The sequence below is a fragment of the Neophocaena asiaeorientalis genome, unplaced genomic scaffold (genome assembly GCF_003031525.2).
Source record: "Neophocaena asiaeorientalis asiaeorientalis breed wild unplaced genomic scaffold, Neophocaena_asiaeorientalis_V1.1 scaffold218, whole genome shotgun sequence".
Lineage (NCBI taxonomy): Eukaryota > Metazoa > Chordata > Mammalia > Artiodactyla > Phocoenidae > Neophocaena > Neophocaena asiaeorientalis.
Window position 1 is genome coordinate 13022387 of NW_020172818.1, and position 9631 is coordinate 13032017.

At 42.5% G+C, this 9631-nt stretch overlaps 1 protein-coding gene across 9 annotated transcripts in view; it reads right to left on the reverse strand.

Annotated features, from left to right (window-relative positions):
* Nucleotides 1–8854, reverse strand: part of SLC9B2 (solute carrier family 9 member B2) — a 47828-nt gene extending 38974 nt beyond the window's left edge. For 5 of the 9 annotated variants that reach the window (XM_024741755.1, XM_024741753.1, XM_024741754.1 and 2 more), the window contains exon 1: nt 8693–8848. The gene's annotated coding sequence lies outside the window, so the exon portion shown is untranslated. Of the gene's footprint in view, nt 1–1511; nt 1549–8692 lie in introns of those variants that run through there. The other 4 variants (XM_024741757.1, XM_024741756.1, XM_024741752.1 and 1 more) reach the window with 4 other exon arrangements.
* Between the last annotated feature and the right edge of the window lie 777 nt (nt 8855–9631).

Here is a 9631-nt window from a genome sequence, read left to right on the forward strand (position 1 = left end):
CGAATGTTAAACAAAAATGTTGCATTCAGTAAAATAGGTGTCAGTTACCAATAAAATTAATTTAAATGAAATGCTTTGTTTTTCAACAATGCTAGTTAAATGATATACTATAGTTAATGGACCCTAATTATTTTTTTTATTGTGTTCATGGAAGTCTTTAAAAGTCTTTGGGTCCAGTAAAGCTTCAACAGAGTTAAGAATCGATGTGAGATGCTAGGTGTCTGAGATGGAAAAGTTAAAAAGTGAGGAAATATGGAGAAACTAGATGGCTTTTAAGCAGCTAAAAATCACTCATAATTTAATGGAATAATAAAAGTTGGAAAGACCTTTAGAAATTACCTTGTCCAATCTCTTTCATATTTAAATAAGAAAACTAAGACTTAGAGAAGCTAAATAACTTTTCTCAGTGAACACAGCCAGTATCCGCCAAGCCCCATAGTAAAACTATAAAAATTTGTGAAATGAGATAGTTGTTTAATCTATATCTTTGACTTCATGTCCTTTCTATCAAGTCACTGCATTATAATTTTACATTTTTGTTATATTTTGTTTAAAATTCTACTTGTATATACCCATAGTTAATTATAAGTTTGAAAACACATTCCACAAGCAAATATAAATATTAAAATTTTCTATCTTTTGTTCAGCTCTACTTTTTTCCATTGTTATCAATGTTATAGAGTTTATTACAAACAAAAAATTCTTACTAATCCATTTAAGTTGCACAACATTGGTAACAAAATGAATGAAATAAGAACTTTTATTCTATTCTCTTGACAAATATTGTTTACATATTCTGAATTATCAGTTAACTGGCTAGGTGACAACTTGCCACTTAAATGTGACTTAAGATTCTAAGAATTAAGAAGCTTTTCATTTAAAAAAAAATCCAGTTAAACTTAGATGGTTTGAGAGATTTTTGTATATCAGAAAATTATACTGAGAACTAGGAAGGTAAGGTACATTTTAAATAAACAGTAAAAGGGCCTATACACAGAACCAAGTTTTTTCAAGTTTTTTTTCTTGCCTCTCAATCAGGATATTGCTTTATTCAGACTGATACCCAACCTGTAAACCATATTAGAAAAAAATGTATTTTTTTCAAATGGTAAAATTTTATAGACTTCATAAATTCAGTAAATAATGTGAGTTTAATCAAAGTTCTCTGACTCAAGTACAGATTTCAATAGAAGAATGAGGCTTGACATAAGTCCAGGGACATGGCTGTTATGACTGTTGTGACTGCCCACTTGCTTATAAGTTAGTAGGTCAAGTATTTTCTAAAAACAAATGCAAAGGGTATTGGCCAATCATGCCTCTCTTTAGCATTCCCAGTATACAGAATTTCCTACAGTACTGATACACATACTTAGAAACTATCTTGATTTAATTTGAGCTTTATTTTCCGGTATTAGGCACATATGCCACCAAAATCATAGAGCTGTGGACTTCAAAGGAACTTTGTCTTTCCTCCAAACTTGAGAGAAAACTGAAGATCAAGAATAACAGACCAAGAATATGAGCAGGGCTTCCCTGGTGGCGCAGTGGTTGAGCGTCCGCCTGCCGATGCAGGGGACACGGGTTCGTGCCCCGGTCCGGGAGGATCCCACATGCCGCGGAGCGGCTGGGCCCGTGAGCCATGGCCGCTGAGCCTGCGCGTCTGGGTCCTGTGCTCCACAACGGGAGAGGCCACAACAGTGAGAGGCCCGTGTACCGAAAAAAAAAAAAAAAAGAGAGAATATGAGCAGTTCTGGTATGTATATATACGTAAATAAAGAGGAAAAAGTCTGTTAACATTAGTTGCCTTTGGGGAGGGAAATGGAGTTGTTGGAATTTCATTTTTATCCTCTATGTTTCTTTATTGTTAGTATTTTTACAATAAGAAGATTTTTCAGGGGCTTCCCTGGTGATACAGTGGTAAAGAATCCATCTGCCAATGCAGGGGACACGGGTTCGAGCCCTGGTCTGGGAAGATCCCACATGCCGTGGAGTGTCTAAGCCCGTGCGCCACAACTACTGAAGCCCACGTGCCTAGAGCCCGTGCTCTGCAACAAGAGAAGCCACCGCAATGAGAAGCCCTCACACCGCAACAAAGAGTAACTCATCGCAACTACAGAAAGCCTGTGTGCAACAAAGAAGACCCAACGCAGCCAAAAAGACATAAATAAATTTAATAAAAGATTTTTAAATGCAATTTAAAATACATTTTAAAAGAATTTACACAATTCTTAGAGCTTTAGAGAAAAGAAAACGACACAGCTTTCCTTGGTAATAATATTTTTCATAGATAGACTCTGGTAATTTGATTTTAGGTAACTTAATTCCACCTGCCACAATTTAAGTCATTTTTTTGTTTTTGTGGTTTTCAAAGAAGATGGAGGAACTGCCTAGAAGCTTCTACAGCAATTTTCAAATATTTTTTTAAGCCAGAGATCTTCTGTTAAATGAAACCTTATCCTGAAATCCAACAAATGGGACAGATAAAGGTGGAGCTGCAGAAACCCTGTCCACTCACCCCTGTTCCTCCTGGCAAGTGAAGCACACTTTAAAAACAACTTCCGTAAATACGCTTTCATATATAGAAAGAGGTTTGTTAAATCAACCTTCTCTTTTTCAGGTTATCTTATTCATCTAAGTGTTTAAAAGTGCTTTCTGTAATATTCCAGAGGAAATGAAAGAACTATCAACTTGCAAATGTCCACAGGCCCTTAGGCAAGTAAAATACACTTACTGCTATCAACTGAATTACTGCTGAAAGATCATTACATGGATAAAGAATGGTTCTTTTCTGTCTTTGGTAGGACAGGCTGACATTTAATGGGGTGACTGTACTGAGAATTTACATATATTGCTGGAGTACTCTGTGCACGTATTCACGCATTTGAAAAAGCATCTCCATGATTGTTCATTAAGTACTCTGCAACAATTATAATAAAAATCTCCTATCTGCGGTGTTTATCCATTTATATGTTAAAAGTGTAGGGTTTCCATACCATACGGTATTTCTATGTAGAACATATTGAAACTTTCCAATTTCTGGATTCTGCTAATCAACTCTGATCTAATGCTCATTTCCCCAAAGAAGCCCTATTCCATCAGTGAGGAATTCAGATTAAGTGAAGAGCAGGGCTTAAAATTTCCTTGACAATTAATTACTGAAATGACTCAGAATGTCTCCTTGAATGAGAACTACCTTATCGGAAAGGATTAAGTGTTCCAACTGCATGCAATCAAGTTATCAAAAGAAAACAACCACTATTCTATTTCGTCAATTAATATAGTGATTTGACTGAATCATCATGAAGTAAAACACTATGCAATGAGATAGGAATAAAAGGAAATTATCCCTAGGTAAGAAGGGACCCAATACTTGCTTCTCTTTGTAAAAAATCTCTCCCCCCACCCAAAGGCAAATATGTGTAATTGAAAGTTTAAAATATTACTTTTAGGCTTACTAAAATCAGAATCTCCAGAGACTGAATCTCCCCAAGTGTGGCAATGTGACTTATTACCTACCTAAGAGCCACTGCTCAGGTATGCCAGTGGGTCCCTTCACCAGCCCTAGGAATAAATCATGACTCATCTAAGTCAGTCTCTGTAACATTCCTCTTTGCGAGCTGTCGGTTTAAGGATGAGCATGATTCATTTCTTGCTAATGAAATTTGCGGGCAAGGCTATTGCGGACCACTAGGTAAGATTTTCCTTCCTAATCTAAAGACAGAGAGGCAAGAGGAGAACCCTCTTCTCTTTTTGTCTGTGTGCGTGTGTGTGTGTGTGTGTGTGCGCGCGCGCGCGTCTGTTAGCAGGGAGGATGAAGCTGTGGATGGGGATTGTGTTTCTTGGAATTCTAGCAGCCATCATTTATCCATGAAGAAAAAGTCAAGATTGGCTAATGGAAAGCAACCTGGACCTTGATATCAACGTGCTACTGAACAAACCTTGGATCTGCTTGCCTTAGATATTTCGTCGTATGAGAAAAGAAGCTTGTATTTTTGAAGGCAATTTTGGCTGAATATCCTGTTACTTATAGCCAAAAGCATCCTAACCAATACAACGGGTGACTCTGATGCACAGCCGTCTCTGAGAAGCTCTGATAAGGAGCAGTGATGAGGAACCTTTGGCTTACACATGTCTCCCTAGCTTCTTGACATGGTGCAAAACCTTCACAGAGGATGAATAAATATTGATAGAACACTGCCTTCATATCGAAATTTCTCAAAAATGTCCAGAAAATAACATTTCAGCAGCTAAAAATCAGTGCCAAGGTTTTTAGCACCATTCTTTTAGTCTTTAGAGATTGCATAGCTTGTAAGGTTATATATATATTTTTCTGCCCTATCCCTGAAGTTTAGTTGTAATAGTTGAATATTGAATTTTTAAAAGTTGGGCTTATAAACATATGATTGTTTTGTTACTTTCTACTCATGAAACAAAACAAGAACAACAAAACACAACTACCATCACTGCCTGGGGTTTCATGTTTTACTTCTCTACTTGGTAAAGTTCTGAGTCATTCAAGATCGAACCCAAATGTCACGGTCTCAGTTAGTATTTCCTAACTCCATGTAGACTAACTCTGTTCCTCTTTTTTCTCTCTAAGGACTCATTCATTCAACAAACCTCTATTAAGCTCTTACCATGTTCTAGCCCTTGTGTTAGGGATTTGAATGTGAACAGTCTGACACAGTTCCTATAGTCAAAGGTTGCAACCTAGTCAGAGTATGACAGATCATTCCCTAGGTAACCATAATGAAGTGTGGTTAAGTTTTAATTTAAGGCACATGAGATAAGCAACCCCATCTTTTCACAATCATTGAAGTCCATCAGCCTTTTACTGGGTTTCTATGGTGTGTAAACACAAGAGACAGAAAGATGACTGAGATGCAGTCTCTGCTCTTTAAGAAAGGGACAGAGATTGTTATGTGTTCACCAAACCAGTTTCCTCTGCTTCCTAGACACACAGATAGTTGACATTTCCCAGCCTCCCTTGCAGGTCAGTGTGGCAAGTCCCTGAGTCTGGCAAAGGGATGTTGGCATAAATGATGTGTTGTACTTCCACTGCTGTAAGAAAGCTCCCATGTTTTACATTATGCTCTCTCTTTTCCTGTCCATTGCCTGGAAACTAAGGACTCCAAGGTCTTAGGGGGTGGCAAAGCCATAATATAAAAAGAGTTAGCGTTCCTGAATCACTGAGGAGAAGGGCACCAGCTGAACACCTGGTTGGACTTTATATGAATGAGAAATAAGCTTCTATTGTGTTGAGTTACTGAGGTTTTGGAGATTATCTGTTACAGCAGCTAGTGCCACCTTAAGGTAATTTAATTATAATGTGAGAAGTGCAGGCATAGCGTTAAACAGGGGAGAGGAGATAATGCCCTATGTGGCTGATAATTGAATTGAGCCTTGAAAGATGACTTAGTCTCGAAAAGAAAAGAAAGACCATTACAGGCAGAGGAACCACATGATTAAAGGGTAAGGGGTAAAAAGGGAAGCACAGGTAGGGAATTTTGTGCACATCCATGTCAATGAGCTCATAATGAGCATCATATGCAAGCTATGTGGAGCGGTCAGAGGAAAAAGGACATGAAAACCCTGAGTGTAAATCCTTCTTGCGTCATTGCCTCCTAATTGCGCCATTTGGGGCAAGTTACTTAGCCAGTCTGGACAATTTTCTTCAATCGCAAAATGGTGATAATGCCTACGTCACAGAAAACCTTAAACTAGTACTAAGTACATCAAGGAGTCCCAAAATAGTCCCTCAGTGCGGGCTTCCCCGGTGGCGCAGTGGTTGAGAATCCGCCTGCCGATGCAGGGGACACGGGTTCGTGCCCTGGTCCGGGAAGATCCCACATGCCGCGGAGCGGCTGGGCCTGTGAGCCACGGCCGCTGAGCCTGTGCGTCCGGAGCCTGTGACCCTCAACGGGAGAGGCCACAGTGCGGACCGCAAAAAAAAAAAAAAAGTCCCTCAGTGCTTTATCTTCCTTTCATGAGATTTTCCTTGAGAAAGAAGCATACATGTACTGTACTGAAGAGCACAGATAAGGGACACTGGTAAACTCGAACCTTTCATTCCTCCTTATGAACCACAGAAACATAAATAGATTCCTAAAAAAAACACATAAAGATCTTTTACTGTATTGGCAAGGTATACTTAATAACTTTATGAGGCTGTTCAAAACTCCTTCGAACTTATCATCATTGCACTTTCCTTAACATGTATGACCCAAGACTACAAAGAATGCTCCCTCATTACACAAGTGCATATACAGGGAGGTCCATCTCCCCACATACTAGTTTCCTAGGCTTTGTGTGAAAAAGATGTAAATTCCTTTTCCCAAGAGGAAAAATCTGTTCTATCATTAGGGTTTGTGTGCCAACCAAGAGTCAGTGGCCTCCCAATTACCAACAGGACTTGTGAACAGTTAGTCATGAACCAGATAGTCAACAATCTCTTGTGATATACTCTGAGAATGTTTTAAATGAAGAAATGTTTTACATTATACTTGTAGAGCAAGAGACTTCAGAGGTAATCTAGTGTATGGGTAACAAACTCAAATACCTTCAGGGGCCAACTCAAATGTAGGAGTCTGTAGCAACTAGAGAGGGCAGAGCCCAAGTGAAGGCATTCAACTCACTGCCAGGCCCTGGATCTAATCTCATGGTTTCATTTCCCATCTAAAGAAACTGAAGAGATTAGCTTTAGGTGACTTTTAGAGGCTATACAGCAAACGTATTACTCAGAGTCAATGCAGAAAACAGACACCATGCCAAACATTTTAAGCAGAAAGATTTTATACAGAGAATTAAGTGAATTGTTGAAAGGCTAGAGATTGTTGAAAGGGCTACAAGTGCAGGGTCTTGGCTGGGCCTCTAGGAATGACTTCCAGAACACTACTAGATGAGCCACCAGGGAATATACTATTTTTGCCACAATCAGGACGCCTACAGGAACCAAGGAGTTCAAGAACATACGGTACCTGTGACCCTGAGAAGCTGGGATCTGGAAGCTGTCTGGACAGGGAACACAGAGTATGTTCACTACCTCCCTCAGCTGCCTCTTGACAGCCAGAGGGCTGGTGATTCAATATGGCATGCTGAGTCTGGTTGCTGTAAGTCCCTCCCAACACCCACAGTTCTAGAGCCTGGACACTGGCACCTCATGCACCTTCTGTGCTAACAGAAAACAGCCAAAAACATCAGGGAGGAGCAGGGAGTTTTCTGCCTTATGTCTGCCTTTGAAATCTCAGGCAAGTCATCCACAACTCTAATTTACACCCAGAACTCTAACTGGAAGGGAGTCTGGGAAATGTTTTTAGCTTTCCTGTTTCTCCTGTACAAGAAGGCACACTAGCCACAGGTAGGAATGAGCATGAGTGCCAAACCTCCATATCCAGCACAGCAACTTTCTGTGTAGGCCCCAGGATTCAGACCTACGTCACTGATTTTCCCTACTTATTCTATCATGCCTTCTATGGAAACCCTAAAAAGGCAAAAATCTAGTCAATAGGACTGTAATTCTACAGACCTTCATATGCTAGAAAATATGTGAACCAGTCATTTTGCTCACATCATTAGTATAGGGTAAATCACACTACCTAATTAATCGTTAGGTATATTCCGATCCATTGGATTTTGAGCTCCTGGAATGTGGAGCTGGAATCCTAAGAATGGAATTGTATTCCATTCTTATTTGTATCTCCTGTCCCCAGGCCTGCTTGGCTCACAGAAGATGCACAGGTATTTGCTGAATTGATATGTTTCACTCTTGACTTAGAGAGAAACAGTAAACCAGAATTTCATGAGATACTGTATAGCAGCAATAATATTAGGTGGAGGGCCCATTATAGACGAATGGGGAAAGGGAGTTTTAGCCTTTCAGAGAAAACAGAGGTAGATATGGCAAAGTAAAACACCTGCTGTCTCTAGCCACTGGTATCCTGGATTTCTTTTTTTAAAAAGTTAATTAATTTTTTGGCTGTGTTGGGTCTTCATTTCTGTGCAAGGGCTTTCTCTAGTTGTGGTAAGCAGGGGCCAACTCTTCATCACGGTGTGCGGGCCTCTCACTATCACAGCCTCTCTAGTTGAGGAGCATAGGCTCTAGACGCACAGGTTCAGTAGCTGTGGCTCACAGGCCTAGTTGCTCCGTGACACGTGCGAGACCAGGGCTCGAATCCCTGTCACCTGCATTGGCAGGCAGATTCTCAACCACTGGGCCACCAAGGAAGCCCATCCTGGATTTCTTGATGGAAGAAAGTTAGTGGTGTCTTCCTGCTATTGATCTTTTGGGCAACAAAACACACCAGAATCCAGGGTGAGATAACAAGGCTGACATAACAAGCTGATGCCTGGTAAGTAAAATAAAGCCACAGACTCAGCGTGCGCTTTGAGCAGGGGCTTATTTATATTCCCCAATCAGGAAGAATTGATGAGTCTTTGCACATGAGGGGTGCTAACCCAGGCCACAGTAGCAGCAACGTATGGTGGATTTGAGAACTAAAACAAAACGAACAAGAAAAACCTACTCCAATAACAACTAACGACGGGAGATACACACACACCCACACACACCCACCACTCTGCGTACAACCAGAAGGCGCTGGGCGCTAGCTCCCAGCCTCTGGCCCGGCACTAGAGGATTGCCGCCACGGCCGCCGGTTTAATTTACGCTCAGTGCTCTCCGGGGGCTACTCACCTAACGCTCTCCGGCTCAGGCAGCGGGCTCAGCCCCATGGATGCGAAAAGGGGTTCAAAGGCCTGCGGTGGAGCCCGGCGGAGCCGGTTTCCGGGTGGCGCATCGCCCCAGGCAGCGGCGGAGGCTGCAATTATTGCAGATAGCGGGGCGCTGGGCGCGCCGCCGGGTGTCTGCGGCCCCGCCTTCCCCGCGGCGTGGGCGGTTCCGGGAAGGCGGCAGGGCGCGGGCTGGGTGGACCTCTCAGGGAGCCCGGGCGGGTCGGGACCCACTAGCGGCCACCTCACGCGCTCTCCGCGAGTCTGGGGCCTCAGGGGGCGGGCGCGCGGCTTGACTGGGGGTCCGGAGAACCGCGGGTCCACTTCCCGGGACCTCGGGGCGGCGCCGCGCGGTGGGCGGCCTCGCCGGCCCCTGGGGACCGGACGAGCGTGTCTCCCCGGGAAGCTACAGGGATGGTTGCCCAGCGCGCGCCGACCCTGGCGCCGTCTCGGCCGGCGACGACGAGCTCCTGGGCGAGGACGCGCAGCACTGCCTCTTGCGGAGCCAGGAGTGCGGCCCGGGCAGCAAATTGCTGGCTTTATCGTTCCCTTCTACATTCTGGATGTTCACTCCACCTTTTTAGTTGTGCTTTTTAGAAGTGTCTTCTCAGGTGGGGCGGGAAGACCTCTCTTTAGGTGACCAATTAAGTGGGATAAAAGACTTGTTCTCCGTTTTATCGCTTAACACTTGCCCTTCTTGCGTTTATGACTTCTTTTCCATCAGCATTCATTTAATTCTGCCTTCCATTTCTGTGTCTTCCTTTCCTCTATATTTCCCTCCCCCTCCCCTTTCAACTAAGTGTGTGTATATGCGCGTGTGCCCCTTTCGGGGTAATTTTCATTTCCTACAGAAATAAAAATTTTCTTACCTGTTTTTCACTCCTTTAAGCAAGTGCCAATTTTA